Source organism: Oenanthe melanoleuca, chromosome 1 (assembly GCF_029582105.1).
Source record: "Oenanthe melanoleuca isolate GR-GAL-2019-014 chromosome 1, OMel1.0, whole genome shotgun sequence".
In the NCBI taxonomy this organism is placed as follows: Eukaryota; Metazoa; Chordata; class Aves; order Passeriformes; family Muscicapidae; genus Oenanthe; species Oenanthe melanoleuca.
Genome location: NC_079333.1, coordinates 79,761,962 through 79,778,126, shown reverse-complemented (window position 1 = coordinate 79,778,126; position 16,165 = coordinate 79,761,962). Strand labels below are relative to the sequence as shown.

At 41.9% G+C, this 16,165-nt stretch overlaps 1 protein-coding gene across 2 annotated transcripts in view; it reads right to left on the bottom strand.

Annotated features, from left to right (window-relative positions):
- Positions 1-15,348, bottom strand: part of CYFIP1 (cytoplasmic FMR1 interacting protein 1) — a 72,131-nt gene extending 56,783 nt beyond the window's left edge. For both annotated transcript variants that reach the window (XM_056501722.1, XM_056501713.1), the window contains exon 1: positions 15,171-15,348. The gene's annotated coding sequence lies outside the window, so the exon portion shown is untranslated. The remainder of the gene's footprint in view (positions 1-15,170) is intronic.
- Positions 15,349-16,165: the final 817 nt, after the last annotated feature.

The following is a 16,165-nucleotide window of genomic DNA, read 5'->3' as shown; positions in this document are numbered from 1 at the left end:
GGGAAGTATCAGCACCCTCTCAAGTCCACACATCTTCCTTCTCCTCCCAAAACGTGGTCCGCCAATGACTTGGGCCCCTGCTGTTGAACAGAGACAGGCATTTACAAAATCCAAGCTCCTGACTTGTACTTCCTCAGCACTACAATATTCTGAAGATGTGGCCCACATATCTCCATTCTGAAAGCACACCTGCATGCTTTTGGTCTCAATATTTACAGCTGCACAGAATTAATCCTCCAGCATCAGCTATGGTCAGACTATAAGACATTAGACTATCTGTGGATTTGTTTTAAATACTTAGAAAATAATTTAAAAATAGAACCCAAAATCCCAGCTGACTTACACTGCAATCTATTTAACAGCACAGGTCTGGGAAACCCTCACTAACACGCCAGGGGCAGAAGTAAGAAACAGAAGCCTCCTGCTGCCCTCTGGGTTGTGAAAAGAAATATGGGAAGGAGCATTTTTTGAAGTCTTTCAGCATGATTTCCCAAAGATCAGCATTTTTCAAAGCAGGAAAACAAAAGCCACTGGGCACAGACAGTTGTAAATGCCTTCTTGTTTTGAGATTGCACACTGACAGCTCTGCTTTGCAATTCTGCCAAAGGTATCCACATGCCTGGTGTTTCCTGGGCCAAGTTCATTGCCCCTGTCCTCCAGCCTTTGCACTCCAGTATCTAGCAAGACATGAAAGAGGAAGCAGCTCCTTCCTGCCCAGCTTTGACACATTTGCAAACGTTGCGAGGGCACGATGCACGTTTCCCCTCTGCCCCCCCAGAAGTGAGCAGAGGAGTTTTGACAACAGCAACAGCAGGGGACAGCTGGAACTAGTCCAGGGGATTTCTCCCCTTCTTTATCTTTGTTGATAAAACAAGCACCATAAGAACAACAGCTGTTTCTCATGTACAATGATGAAGAGCTGGCAAAACCAGATTTCCCCCCCACCCTAAGCTCAGAAAAACTAATTTAAGAAAAGCTAAAACTCCCAAGACACAAAATTGGACAGCTTTGCCTCTTTAAGAGTCATGAGTTTTTAACAGATGAAATTACTGGGCAGGAGAGCTAATACTTTAACAGATTCCTTTATGGCAGAGAATATAAGAAACTTCAAATACCTACTCTAAAAAAAAAAGGTTTGATTAGGATTTTACATAAATTGGAACAGACCAAAATGCTGTAGTCATACTCATCATTATAGTTATATGAGTACATTCACCCAAACTGAGAATTTTTTTTTTTTTTACTAAATTCCTACAAAGCTGTGTTTTCAGTTCTGTACTCACATGAGATTTCCCAGGACAGTTTTTCTCAGAAGACATGTAAGCATTACTTCTGAAATAATATTTTCCTTTTTGGTATCTTTGGATTATGATCCATCTTTAAAGCACTAAAGTAAAAATGCATGAACAAGAACATGTTTTCCTGATTGTACACTAGTTAATTAGTGAACATTTAACACTCATGATCTGACATTCTCCCTTGAGGAGAGAGAATCACATATACCAGGAAGCTATTTTGCTAAATTTTGGTGTTTGATGAGCACACACAGCTTTCTAAGCAGGGGAGAGCAACGCCTGTGCTGATTCTCAGTTCCTTTATCTGGATTTCGAAGCAAGAAAATCCCTGTCTTGAAACGAACTTCAGCCTCACAGTACCAAGTGCCACCATGTCCAAGGATCAAGAGATATCAGCACCAGGGTTTGGGTTTTTTAATTTGTTAGTGCAAGGCCACAGACTAGCTTAAACTAGGATATTCTCTTTTTCTTCATTTCTGAAGAGATGAGCACCACATGGGGCTGACCTGCTTAGAAGAGCTTATGCTCAGTGGGAGAAGCTCACTGAGCTGCCTCTCACATTTTATCCAGGTGAAAAATCAAGCCAAAAAAAGGAGGTTCCTCTAGCATTGTTTACATTCTGATTTAACTTCAGAACTGGATTATTATTGAAAGTATTCACAAAAAAAAGAGGAGCTGGCAACCTTTTTTAAATGTCATAATTCTGCACCATTGCTCTCAGCCATGCATGGTAAGTAGTGTCCTGCTAACAACACTCCTTTGGTATTTAGAGGAGATGATTGTTAGTCCTAGTAGAGATAATCATTTCCACATCTTCATCCTTACAGAATAATGTCTAAGTCTTTGCAAAAGGTCTATATTCTTAATTCCAAGCATATCAGAAAACAGCCAGCAAGCATCTCTCAGCCATGCTCTTTTGGGCCTCCTGAAGCTTCAGATTATTTAGAAGAAAATATGAAAAGGAGCAAATTATAGGGACAATTTTTTGGACCAAAAAAAATGGAAAATTGACCAGAAGAAATAATAAGAACTATAGAAGGTAAGGACTGAGAAAGCAGAGACTGGAGCATTAATTTCAGAATCATTGTGAAAGAAAAGATTGCTGGAACTATTCTATTCTCAAACTCAGAGGTTAAAAAAAAATCCCCCAAATTCTAGAGAGTTAAATAACAAGCTTTTCCACTTTCTTTCAGTGACAGAGTTAAGTGGGACTCAGCCTACAAATAGTTAAAACAGGAAAAAATATGCTTAATGATACTTGTATCATAGTTCTCATACATGTTCACCACCAGTGCACACAATCCAACAGATACAACCTGTAGCTAGCAAACAAGTTAAAAAACAAATAAATGTGTGTAAAGCAAATGAACTTAGGCAACTGTGCCCTTATTGAGGTCTTCATATAAGTGTAGAAATTACCACACAGTTCCTCTTTAGCCTCTGGCCAAGGCTTCCCAGAAATGTCCTCTAGTGGTCTTATGAATCTATCCAGTTGATTTTCAAAAAGATACTGATCCCCAACATAAAAGTTCTACCTCAAATAACTGGGTTTGATGGTATCTACTTACTGGTGAAAAATAAAGCCCTCCACCACAAAAGTTATCAGATGCAATGTTATGGCTGTGTTAGACAAAATAGGGAGATGATGAGGTTGGTATCGTGTTACCACAAAAAAATTAAAAAAATGCAAAAGGTATCTTGAATATACACAGAGAAATAATGGAAAGTCCTTGGAGAATACAAATACATATGCCATTTAAATTACTTGCACACTGCCATTATCACCTGTACTAAGACTGTCAAACAAACATTCCCACAGAAAACTGATGAACAGAATAATTCAGTCCTTCAGTTATAAAAATAAAGGTAGAGAATATCAAGCTACAGTGAAAGCCAACTTTTCTTCAGAAGATTTAGACAGAGCAAGCAGAGGCATTTACTTTATGACAATTCTTGCTTTACATTATGGAAGTTGAAATAACAATGTTAAATTTCCCTGAAATAAACAAAAATAATTAAAATCTAAACCCCACAGCTGACAGGCACTTTTGTCCTTTGCATCATTCACTCAAAGGTAATATCTGAGGATGTCTAGGCACCCTCACTTGGAAATCTCTAAGGATTTATCCTCACACAACCATCAGAGCAGTAAGACAGCGGGCTTTGCTCTTGACGCACAGTGGATTGCAGCAGGTAACAATCTGGAAACTGATTTCCAGGTGTTTTTTGCTGTCAGCTCCTTACAGTACATCTTCTGGTATATTGCTGCATACTGGAAAGATCAGACTGTGGACACAACTGAGTCTATTGCTATCACATGCTCATCTTGTGCCCTGAAAATTAAACTTCCATGGAAAATGAAATCTGGGTTTTGCTGATATCACAGCAGGGGAAAGATCTGAGTGAGCAGTCAATGCTGTGGATGATACCTGCCCCCAATACCAGTATCACACATGGATAGACAGCAACCAGGCTCACCACACAGTCCTGACAAGGTTCCTGTCATTTAGCTTGGCTGTTCAGGAATGAGGATTTCCTTCTATCATGAACCACCAACAGAAATAAAAGCATAAAAGAGACAGTGATGCAAAGGAACACACTTTTTTCAGCTAAACTTCAGATGAACTACCAGGACATCCCCAACAGTCTGAGAGCAAAGACTGCATCTTTGTCCAGCTGGGCCTTTACCTGCCCTGGCATAAAGTGCTGCAGCAAGCTAGTAAGGGTAGATTAAAACGTGTGGAATTAAATAAATTCCCTTGAATTTCCCCATTCATCCCACTTTTCGGACTGACTCTGAAAAAGGGTGTTGTAAACTGGGGCATGTTCCATCTGCTCCTGAACCAACATCCCCATGGCAGTAACAGCAGAGCAAACCTCTCCTGGAGTCCTGTACTCTTTGGAGCAGCTCTTCTGCTACTCTTCTGTACAGACCCTCTCCCTCCTTGCCCCAAAAGACACATCCATCCCAGCACCTCTGATAGCACCTGGCCAGGCACGTGGGAATAGCTGAATGTGCAAAGATTTGAGTCACTGCTGAATCTCAGGGTGAGAAGAGTCAGAGGAATCTCAGCATTGATCTTACCCCAACATTCTTGATACCATGCTACACACTATAACAGGATCTTAAATACATATCTGAAAGGGAAAAAAAACCCAAAACAAAACAAATTCTCCACGTCTTTTAACTTCATGTAACTCAACTCAGAAAACTGACTTTAAATGTAGCTTGCATCATTCAAAATGCAGATAGTTACACTTCAAACAGCCTGAAACAGCCCCAGAAAAACACACCTATGGTAATCAAACTGCACGGCAAGTTCCCAGCCCTGGAGAGGAGAGTTTGGGGCCCCTGGTCACAAAGGGTTGGATCAGCAATTCTGGGCTGCAGCTGGCAGCCAGGGGCCTCACACTATGCTCTGAGCTGGGATCAGCAAAGCCTGACCCATGTAAGCACAGTGTCTCTCCCTATGGCAGGAGAAGTTACCACAGAATATTCAGAGATCAGAGTGGGAGAAGCAGATGTGCTCAGCACAGCCCACCTCCAGCTGCACCCAGAACAGTGTAAGCCCTAGAAACCACCCTAAGTCCAACAGCAATAAAACACATACAAACATTAGCTGGAGAATGCAGCCCAAAGAAGCAGAGGTGCTTTGGGACATCCAGGGAATTGGTTTTGGTAAGAGCATTCTCTACATAACCCTAAAAAGTTCTCCAACACTGGAATTTTAAGTGGAAAATAATTATTTCATATTAAAAATATGGAGAGGGATCATGCCAAAGCATGAGTTAATGAAGGTGGAGTTTCAATAATAAAAAATTGCTGGACTGTAGAAATTTTTGAATGTTTTCTGACTTTGCAGATGAAAATAGTGTTTCATTTGACTGAAAAATTATGTAGGGAGGGGATGCCTTATGCCTTTTTGTAGTCCATTGGACACATTTTGTTTTTAAATAGATGCATTTCATCTCCAAGTGCTTGTACATGTTCCCAGGCTCAAAATAAGACAAAGAGGAAGCATGTCTGCACTTTAAACAGCAACTTCCTTTGACACTGCCTCTCTTCTTTCCCAAGTCTGCAAAAGCAGAATCTTTGAATCTTAAATTATAGTATCATGGATACTGAAAATTAAAATTGCTGTGCAATCCAGTAATTGAAATATGTATCAACATGAGTGGTTTTGCCTAAAATAAATGATTATATATTAACATAAATATTAATAAAGAATTTAGATTTTGCATAAATAAATAAATCAAAGATTACCCTACTTAAAAGGACAGAATTCTGTGATGAAAATCAGGAAAAATTTATGGGCTGCAGTTAAAGAGGGAGAAGAGAAGCTACTATTTACAAAAAAAAAAAAAAAAAAAAAAAAAACCAAAAAAAAAAAAAAAAAAAAAAAAAAAAAAACAAAACAAAAAAAAAACCAAAAAAAACCACAAGAGAAGCAAAGATATTCCACTGAAGGAAAGAAATTCAAATGAAAGTATATTCAAAAAGATGATTGACTGGCCTGCTGAACTGAGGTCTTCAGGACCAACCTCAGTAAACTCCATGACAACTAATGTCAACATTCCCACATGAACAGAATTGGTTGGCAGAGCAGCAAAAGTTTTATCCCTAGAGCATCACAACATTTTCAGGTTTCTTCTGTCCCATTGTGCCATTTTTCTATGCTACTGGACTGCAGAAAATCAATTCTATTACAAAAATTTGATTCATTATGCTGTGTAATGTTTCTACTCAATTTAAACCATGAGATTCCAATCACAAAGGGCCCTTGTAACAGAAAGAGAACAAAAGGAATGGATTTTCTCTCCCAAGAACAGCACAGCAATTATGAAAATATTCATTTTTATTTTAAACCTCCAAGAACTCTCTCAAAAACTCCCTTTTAGTTCTATTTTAATTAAATTTCAGACTCAGCCCTTCAACTGCTTACCTATCAATTCAGACTGAGCAGAAAACATTTTAACACTCTGATAGCTAAAGCACTTCAGAGAACAGCAATGGATGGATCTCCTCTGTTTGAATTCTCTTTTCCTGTGCTCTGGACAGCACAATCTGCCTTTTTGCCAAGTGGATCAGCCTAAGATGTTCCTTTTGGGACCGGAGCTCCTTTCCGTTCCTAAGCAACGGATTTGCATAAGCCGAAGGAGCAAAGGAAAATGCTTTTCACATCATTTACTGGCCTGCCTGATTAAAGGAAAAGACAGAAGAAAGCAAACAGCAGCTGACAGTCCTTTGTGCAAGAGATTTGACATACTGTTAAGCTTTCAAAAATACATCTGCAAACGGAATTTTAAAAAAGGCCCAATACGTCAAATAGAGAAAAAAATTCCAGCAGTGTATTATCCCATCCAAACATCACAGTGAGTTCCAGAAGAATGGCCATATAATAGAGACCATTAACTTAATATTAGACTCCTACAGGATGATGTGGCTCACAATAACTGCAGGCTTCCAAAAGCAGGCACAGACTGGGGGAAGGACATCAGGCTAACAGCGTGGATTTTTTTTTTTAAGAGAATCTCAGCTTCCTAAATGAAAACACTCTGTGTTTAATCACATGCAAATTTTTCACACAATCTGCACTGCTTCTGTCCAGCCTGCAGAGAAACATCCCAAAAAGCAATCCCCATCCCTTCCATCTCTTTACATAAGCAATGCCTGTGCTATGACCCTGCAAGCAAGGTTCAAGTGTTCAGTGATACACCAACCTTATCACCTGGAAAACTGAGTTCTGGGCAACAGCAGCACCATTAATGCAATGTAAAAGCCACAATTCAGTGAGTCAGTACTGTTCCTCCCACAGGATAATCAAGATCACAAGGACAGCAGAGCTAAGGATGCTGTCATGGAGCTGAAATGACTTGCTGACACACTGACCACCACCAGGACTCAGAGGACAATTGGTTATGCTTGTCAAGTAATTTCCCTTTCAATACCCTGGACTAAATCAAGCACTTTCCAATAAAAGGAAGGTCTGACACTCTATCATCACAGCAGGTTAGGAATGGGGGAGTCTCAGGCTCTTTGGATGAAACCTAGATCAAGACTGGTGAATCACAGTAGTCCAGAATTGCCTTTCCTGATGCCTGCCACCACGTGTATGTCTACTAACTACTCCTTTTTACCACATCAGTCAGAAAACTCTCCCACAGCTAGAGAACATACTGCAACCTCAGCACTCCTGTCTCATAGCACCAGGCTGGAGTCACTATATTTTTGCTAGCAAGGCACCACAAGAGTGAATTTATCTTTTCCTGCAGCACTAGCAGCCAGCAGCAGCACATGTATGAGCACATACTAATGCTACAGCAGCAGCATCTGCAGGGGATGATGATGATGCAGCAAGTAACAACCAGGTATTCTGAAGGGCAGCCTGGCCAGTACTATGCATCTGCAGCATCATTCCATATCTTGAAACTTTGGAAGAGAGGTACAACTTTCTGATGTTAAAATACAGGATGAAATGCTATCCCTCTGTAGGAAGCTCAAGCAGAGGACGCACACACTTCAAAGATGAAAAATTAATTCAGCTCATTCCACTTATTTTATTTGAGAATCCATTGTGATGACACGGGAGAAGCCTAAGCCTCTAAAATTTCATCCAGAAGTATCCCACTTAGCTGAACAAGGAGGGAGGGCCTGTCTCTGAAGTTTATCCTGCAGCATGCAACCTCCCTCTGCAATGGCACTTGTGCCACAAGAATTTACAGAAGTGTTTTGTTTGGTTTGCTTTATCTGTGAAACTAAGTGTGAAGCACAAGATATGTCACAAATGTAAAATAAAAAAAATCTGTTGATGGGCCTAGATGGCTGAGAGGGTTTGTGCTGATTTACAAGTTAATTCTCACAGAACTGAGTTAGTTCTGAGTGAACAAACTGATGTACAGAATGAATCCACTTCTACAATATTTGGCCTCTCTTCAGACTGCAATGAAGTTAGAGATTTAAGCATTGTTGCATTCTAGGTTAGGTCTGCTGAGATCTGTCTTGCTATATTTACTTGCCTTACCCTATTCATATTCTCTGGTATTACACCTTTGAATCGCACCATTTCACCTTCCCTTCCCTTCTCTTTTTTGCATTCTTTTCCTCTCACCCAGTTCACTCCTCCACATGACTTTTTAATCGTCTCAGTTTGCTGCCATTTTTGCATTCTGCTGATGCTGCTCTCTCCTGCAGCTGTTCTCAACAAGCATTTCTTCTGTACTTGTCCCTGATCCTGCTGCTGCACGGGTGGTAGGAAGCAAAGCTGCACAGCTTTGAACGAGACTGAAGTTTACCACAGAACCTAAGCAATGAAGCACAACACAGCACGTGAAAACTACAACTACAGCTGTGAAAAGCCCTCTCACTTCTTTGCAAAATAACACTCCCACTGTGAACATAGCGCAAAGAATGAGAAAGAGAGCAGCAAAAGCAAAAACCACCCCAGAAAGGATAGCAAGTTCACATGGAATTAGCCTGGCATGGCTCAGAATGAAGTCCTCCATCACAGATTGCTGATACCTGCTCAGCACAAGTTTCATTGGCTGCCCTTGGTGCCTGGTGCAAAGAGTGCTGGTATTTTAATCAAAAAGGGCACACCTGTGCACATGGGCTGAAAGGTGCTGGGCATGGAGAACTGAGCACCCCAGTGCATGGGGTCATGCTGCAAGTAAAAGAGATGAGCCTCAAAATTTCATCTCTTTCTGTTTGAACCCGTTACTTCTTGTCCTACTACAGTTCCTGATAAAGCATGTGAGTTCTGTATTTTTATTTCACAAGACTGGAGAGAAATAAAGAAAAACAACATTTTTTTTTCTCAGGGGGGACAGCACGCTGTTCCTAAGCCCAGTTACACAGATGGTTGCCCCAGGGTCAGTCTTACAGTTTCTCAGGGGAGTCTGCCTGGCAACACCCCTGTCAGTGGAAGACATCCATCCCACCACTGCTGGGGGCAGCTCTCCAGGCAGGGGCAGCCCCCCAGGTCTCCCTTCCACAGTATCTCTGCATTTTGCATCCAGCTCCATCTTACAGCATATGTCCCTCAATGACAACAGGCATTAATTATATCCAGGTTTTTTTTGTTTTTTTTTTTTCAATGCAAGCCTGCAGCTGAAGCTCTGGCTTCACTGTTGACTTAGTTTGTGTTTAAAAATCAAACAAAGGCTTCAGTAAAAATTACTCTGAAAAAAGAGGCTGCCTGCTGTCATTCACACTCCTTTTCTATACCTGTAGGTATTTTTGGTAAGTCAACAATACAGCACTCTCCACTTTCACTTAAAAAAAATTGCACAGCTTCATCTGAAAAGTAAGTTGGAAGATATTTTAAGCAAATTTATACTATCAATGCTTAAAAGTAGTTTTTTATTTATTATCTAAACCAGTACAAGAATTACATACAATTTTGCAAAATTATGGTATTTAAAAAGAAAACTAAACAAACCCCAAACCAAAAGGCTTCAGAAGCTGTTAAAAAAAATCTACCATTGTGTGCATTTCTGTGAGGAGAGAGTGAATCACACAAGAAGTAAATCATGGTTTAATAGTTCTCTTAAAAAACAAAAAAACTGAGGAAATAGTACAGGACAACTAGAAGAGAAAACAAAAATTAATAAATTTTAGCTTCTTAAGGTCTCTTTTTCCTCAGAAAGAGCTCATTACCTGTAGTATTTCTTACAAGAAAATATGTGGTATCAGTGAAAATTCATCCAAAGCTTTACTTCAGATATCACCTGACCAGCATTCACATCTATCTTGAGCCACGTGTCATGACAGTTTGCCTGAACTTCACACTCAGAACCTATAACTCAGTGTACTCTCCTTATTGATTTTACATCACTGAACCCACTTAAAATAATTGGAATTATACCAAAAGAAGGCTATAAATAGCTTCAGGTCAACAGCATTTTTATTTCCTGTCAATAAAGTGTCCATGTCCCTACGGAATTCAAGTATTTTAAAGTGAAGTACAGAACATATTTTTGTCTAAACCCTAGAAACACATCTCTAGTATAGGTGTAGTGTATAAAGCAAGCATCTCTAAAAGAACCTTGTGTCATTTGCACATCTGAAATCACTACTTAGCATGTCAACTTTTGAGACTCATGTCCTAACATAAAACCACAGTATGGGTTTTAAATCTATTCGTTTCTAAAACCAAAAGCACCATTTAATTTTTTTCTTTTAATTTAGAACAAAGTAATTCATAAGAACATTACTGAGACTTAACCCTGCTAATCATTTGCAGAGAGTGTCATCTCCCTGCAAATGAGTCCATACACTGTCTGAATTCTTAAGATGTCTTTCAGTGGAGGAAAAAGAGGGGGGATGGCATTTTTTCCCACCAAATGAGTAATTATTGGATTTAAAAAGTTTATTTGGCACTGTACTACCTCCTGACTGCTGGAACGTAGACCTGCAAAAACCAGCCTGAGAAAGGCTTGCTGAAAGGCAGATGTTAAATTGACAAAATCTCTCAGTATTTGGCTCAAGCAAAGAGAAATCATAGAATTTCACCCCACAAATAAGCACTTTGTAAGCTGGGAGCACTCACAAACTGGGAAAAGGAAGGCACCACAGCCTGCTGCCCTGGCATTTACCTCTGATGAAAGCAAGAACAGAAGTGCCAGTTCCACACCTACTACCCGACTACTAAAGCTTTTCTTGTTCAAGTAAAGTTAACAGGTAGAACACCCATTCTTGTGGAGGACACTCACTTTAAGCTCTGCCTGGGCCAGAGCACCTGTCCTGGCAACACACACACAGAGAATCACAGAACAACCACCCAGCTGAAGAACTATCATGTTTCACCTTTACTTCTCTGTAGTCACTGAAAAGAGTATAGCAGGGACCTCACAGCATGACTAAGAGGGCTGCAAGCCTACAGCAGACCACAGCTGGCTAAGACCCACACAGGATGCCCAGCAGCCAGCTAATTTAGCAATGAAGGGATTTCCACCCTGAGAGTCCTCCCTGAGCTCACCATCAGACTGGTGCCTTGCTGGGATCTGTTCCAGCAGGAGCTGAGTCTGGCAGAATGAAACAGCTACAGAAAATGTGGAGAAGGGATACAGCAGCAGGACATAAGTGTTGCTCCTCAAAAGCAGGGACCAATATGACCTCCAGCTCTGGGAAAGCTTGAAGAGATGGGCTCCCTCTACAACACCCCGAGCCAGATCTGTGCTCAACTCGGCTGCCCACAACCTTAAATCACCTCTCCCACAAAGGTCTTTCTGCAGAAAGGCTACACAGCTATAAATTCACTTGCTGTCTGCTGATGGTCAGCCTGAGGGAAAGGGGTTTCTTCTGAGATGGCAAATGCCTGATGGTTATTTGTGTCATACCAAACTTTACCTCAACTCTACATTACATACTGACACAGAGAAAAATCTTTTAAGTCGTATGAAGAAAACAAGCTTCAGGATTTTTGCCAGTGCTTTTACAAGAGATAAGGAGCTACCCAAAATATCATAAAACATTTTTGGTGCCAAGAGATAGAAAGATTAACTGCTATTTTGCAACCTCTGTCTTCTTGTAGCAGTCTCATCAATGCATCATACATTAATTTTACCACCAGAAAGGCAGTGATGTGGATTAATGGAATTACGTTTTAACAAAGCAAATCAATACACACTCTGTTATCAGTATTACACAGCAAAGTATGCCCCCGAGCCCTACTAATGTCAGCTTCTAAGGGCAGACGTGCAGTAAAGAATCCTGAACTGATGTACATAGCTTAAAATGTTAAGCACCATTACCAAGCTGTCTGTGAGTTTTTTTAGGTATACTGTCATATTTCACAATGAATGTCCTTCTTTCATTTTACTGTTTCAGTTCTGCATAAAAACCAGGACAAGGAGAGGTGGCTTTTACTTGTTGTATATACAAATAACAATGTAGCCAAAAAGTAGCAAGATGACCTTCAAGAGTAAAACTTGGCCAGGGGCCACTTGTAACAAGGTTTATGTTCCACTGATCAAAATTTTACAGTTCTGTTACATTTACTCTCCCCTCTTCGCCTTTTTCCCTGAGAATATGTTCACAGGGAAGCTCGGGAGTGTTTAAATGAATCACAATCCCACGCGCATGGATGGATCCACCTCGAACCACTCCATGGCCGCCCATGTATGGGATGTGCCAAGCTCTCACAGCATCCCTAGGTAAACAAGCACTTAACTTGGTTCAAGTATAATTGCTTATTAAGTTTGGGCTTGCCACAGTGGCTGCAGTTATTTTAAAAAGTATAAACAGTGTAAATTCAGAAGCTCACACAGTCACTGTTTCGAGAGGAGCGAAGTCAATCGCACAGCTGACTTCCAACTCAGCAGGGTAAAGCTTGCTGCCCAGCATTCAAGTCTACTTTACTTGCTGGAACAGCAATGGAACCACTTGAAGAACTTGCCCAGAGAACTTAGGGCAAAAACTGTAAAATGAAACTCACTTGATATGCACATAAATAAGCATGGAAATTATACTAATTTTCTCTTGTATAGCATTGCAAGCAGTTCTAGCAGTTTTCAGGCCAGAGGATGAATACAACTGTTTCCACAAAAAAGAGCTTTGTGGGGATTTTTTGTTCTTTTTGTTCCAACCTTGCAATTCAATTCCAACCACTCTGAATTTTCCACATCAACCTGCATATCTTGGAAATCTTCAAGAAACAAATTTAAAAATAAAAATCAGTTGGCCTTGGGAACAAGCCACCTTCCAAGACAATTCTCTCCCAGAATGCATAAACAAAGCACTAACCAAAACTTATGGAGTATATCAGACAAACATCTAGCATGGAACACATAGCTGGAACAGATTTCTGGTAATTACTTAATCATATGACAAAGTCAGCATAATGCACCAAGAGAATCTGGTGGTTTAAGCCCTGAGGACAATTTCTACCTAAGGTAAACTGAAGGAACAAGAATTTTGTTAAGGAATACTTTGAATATTAGAGGTACATCACGAAAGGACTATGAGGTTTTTTTTATAAGCCACACATTCAGAAGTTAAAAACTGAAAAGTCTAAATTGCTTGTGGAAAATTACCTTTCTTATAAAATAATATAAATAAGATAATTTTGCTCCATTCAAGTTTGAATGCTGTGATATCTATGATGGGAGAGATTTTAAATTAGCAGAGCTGAGCATATTTCAAACATCACTCCATTCTCCAAATCAGGACCCTCAAAAGAAACTGACAAACCCAAGACATGTAAACAAAACAAAGTCTTTCCCCATCTTCAAGCAGGGATGTTGGGAGGTGGGAATATTTGGGTGTTTTTCTAAGACACCAAGATGTTTATTCTCAGAATACATAAACTAGCAGAGACAATCTGAAAACCAAAGTACATTAGAGACATTCCATCAAGTACACAATCCTTACTTTAAAAGAAAAAAAAAAAAAATCTAAGCCAAGCAAGCTTTGATGATACTGGGGTTAAGCCTTCTCAATGCTGTACAGACTTCTTCCAAATTCCTCCTCCTCCCTCCTGGCAGCTACAGAGACAACTGGCTGCCTACACCAGCCAGACTTCACAGACCAGTTGCCTGGGAAAGCTTAAAGAGAAGCTTTAACACTAGTGTAAAGAAAGCTTTTCCACTACAACAGGAGAAACTCTGTGTTTACAAAAGTTTAAAAAAGTTTTTTAAAAGTAAAAGTGGGACTTAATTCGAGAATCAGAACTTAATTAAGGAGTAGCAATGCTTTTTCTATCATACAGCTCAGACATTCTCTGAACATAAAACAGTTTAAGTACAATTAATAAAAACATAATTCAGAGATTGCCAAATTGCATTACGCTACTAGAAAACAGTACCCAACAATACTGCATATGCACACGTTCAATAAGCTTATTATAACAAAGTTATGTCAAATAAGTAACTGGAATGCAATAAGGACTGGAGTCGCTCATTAGCCTAAGCTTTCCATTTCCCACAGTTTACAGAAAAGGCTGGTACGACCTTCTAATTAAGAAGAAATTCCTCCAGCTAGCTTTCCTCCTCCACCAATACACGCTCTCCAGCCAGCACTTGAGGCAGACTGGCTACATCCCACAAAGACAACTTCCTCCCAACAGCCTTCCTGGCACAAACAACCATTTACGCGTCTAAATGCGGCTCCAACCTGCCATCAAACAGCGCAGGAATAAAAATCAAGCCAACGAGAGCCTACTGAAAGGCAAAAAACCAGCAGAGATGTTGCTGAACTACTCAGAAAGATGAAGTGCACGTCTTTGCCTTCACCTTTGCTCATTAGAGAGGAGGGATGGGGTGGCGGACCATCCATCTGGGGATTTTCAAGCTTATAGTGCTGCTATCATTACAGCATAGTTATTGTTAGTGGATAAATCTTAAGTTCCTCATGAGGAAGTTATTCCACGTCCTTAGACAGACACTACAGATTACCTCCTTCCTCTGAAGAGGGAGATGAATCTGCATAGGGCATTTTACTCTTATTTTTTTCCCCATCTAGCCCATTCCAAGACAACCTGGGAGGCAGAACTCTGACCACTCGGTGCTGCAAACACACAGGCCACGCATGAGAGAACAAGCTAAACCTCACACCCAGACATAAAAGGCAGCAATGGCTTTTCGTTAACCGCCGCAGAGGCGCCCACCCCGCCCGAGGGCACGGCCGCCTGCCCGCTGCCCACAGCGCCCGGCCGCGGCTCCGCACGGCCCTTCCCGCCGGGCCCGGCACCGCCCGGGCAGCGGGACCCCCGCGGCAGCTCCAGCTCCGGGAGCGCAGACACCGGGGATGAACACACCCCGAGTGAGAGTATTGGGCTCACGGCTAGCAGCGAGAGGGGCGCGGCGGGGCGCCCGGCCCCGCAGACCGAGAGCCCGAACTCGGGGGAGGGGGCGAAGGCGCCCGGGAACGCAGCTCACCCGCTCTCCGCCGGCTCTAGGGAGCGGCGCTGCCGGCGGCGGGAGGAGCCCGTCCGTCTGTCTGTCTGTCTGTCCGCTCAGCCCGGCCGCCGAGGGTCGCGTCGGCCCGGCGGCTCCGCTCCTGGGCCGCGCCTGGCAGGGAGTTTCCTGTGTGAGTCACTTCAGCCGGGAGTTGCGCAGGGAAACACCCTTCCTGCCGCTCCAGCTCCTCCTCCTCCCTCCGCCTCATCCCAAACCTGCCGCCCCTTCCCGCCCCCGGCAGGCTCCGGCTCCGGCTCCTCCTCCCGGGGAGCCGGGAGTAATCCCGGAGCTGCCGCGGGCGGCGGAGCTGCGTCCCGGACTGGCCCTTTGCTTTTACTCAAAGCGACTTTTTCTGTGCCCTGTACACTGGGCAGTCTGTTACTCGGAACCAAATCTACGCCCAGGACGACCAAACTCGTACAAACAAATGCCCACTCGTACAAACCCCGGCCGGTGCCATCCGGCGCCCGCCCCAGCAGCACCGCAGAGAAAACCAGCGCCCCAGGGGCACCGGGGTGGGCAGTAACAGGTCAGTGGCGGAGCTTCTCATTTCACAGCTCTGCTACCACGGCGAGGGAAAGGCAGCAGCCGTAAGGATGAAAAATCTAACCTCAAAAATCAAAAGGGATCGCGTGGGAAACCCCTTCAAACACCCTGCAGAGGATGCCACATGTCGGTGGTGTTTGTATCCGAAATAACCACACTTCATTAAAACCATAAAAAACAGGCAGGTTGCTGTTTGACAACCTCCCACTTTAATTTTTCTGTAAACGACACCAAACATAAGTACTTTCTCATTTTTAAGTATTCTTACTTTTTCCATGCAGTGTTCTCCAACTGAAGTTCAGCTTTACTTATTTGTTCAAGATTCCATTTAATAAACCTGATACTGCACCACAAAATCAAACTGCCCGTTCTTTTTTTCATGGAAATTGTCAAGATTGCTCTTTCCAGCCACTATTTTACGGCAGAGG